Source organism: Sinocyclocheilus rhinocerous, unplaced genomic scaffold, assembly GCF_001515625.1.
Source record: "Sinocyclocheilus rhinocerous isolate Xijiao unplaced genomic scaffold, SAMN03320098_v1.1 scaffold299, whole genome shotgun sequence".
Taxonomy (NCBI): domain Eukaryota; kingdom Metazoa; phylum Chordata; class Actinopteri; order Cypriniformes; family Cyprinidae; genus Sinocyclocheilus; species Sinocyclocheilus rhinocerous.
In genome coordinates, this window is record NW_015652998.1 from 200,589 (window position 1) to 201,216 (window position 628).

Here is a 628-nt window from a genome sequence, read left to right on the forward strand (position 1 = left end):
TTATCACCGAATCATTCATTCAATTGATTCGTCCGAACTGCTGATTAATTCAGGAATGAAGCAAGTGACTTTCTTTATGAATGGGTAATCCTGAATCACTGACTCACTAGATTCGTTCAAAAACGCACTTTCATTCATGAATGAAACATGTGTTTGCTTTTAGAGATGCGCAGCGGCTGAGCTGTTACTTTATTTGGAACTATTTTCGTTGATGAAATAGAGCAAAATCAGGCAGTACTTGTTTACTGAACTGTTGTATTAAATCAATATCACATTTGCAAACTTCTTTAATAATTATTAAAATCTGTCACTCTCCTTATCGCGATCTGTGGGTGCACAGAAAATGAGAGTTCTCAAGACTCAAAAGCATGTGCAAATGATAAATTCCGTCATCTGTCATCGCGTTATAAGCGAGGAACCTGTGGGAATGAGTAGTATTATTATTAATAGCCGCAATCCTGCGCCGAAATTAAAGTTCTGCTCTGTGTTCTCTGCTAATAACCCGACTGAATGATGCAAGCGGCGTTATGTTGTCACTGAGAAGCTGCAGCCGTGGCGGGGATGATTTTTGGTGTGCCGGCAGAACAACAACAAGTGCTACATGTTTCTTTTCCCCCCATTTTTTCCA

At 39.6% G+C, this 628-nt stretch overlaps 1 protein-coding gene across 4 annotated transcripts in view; it reads left to right on the forward strand.

The window, feature by feature from the left end:
- Positions 1 to 628, forward strand: part of LOC107715321 (cell adhesion molecule 1-like) — a 326,676-nt gene that overhangs the window by 123,400 nt on the left and 202,648 nt on the right. The gene's annotated exons all lie outside the window — the stretch shown is intronic.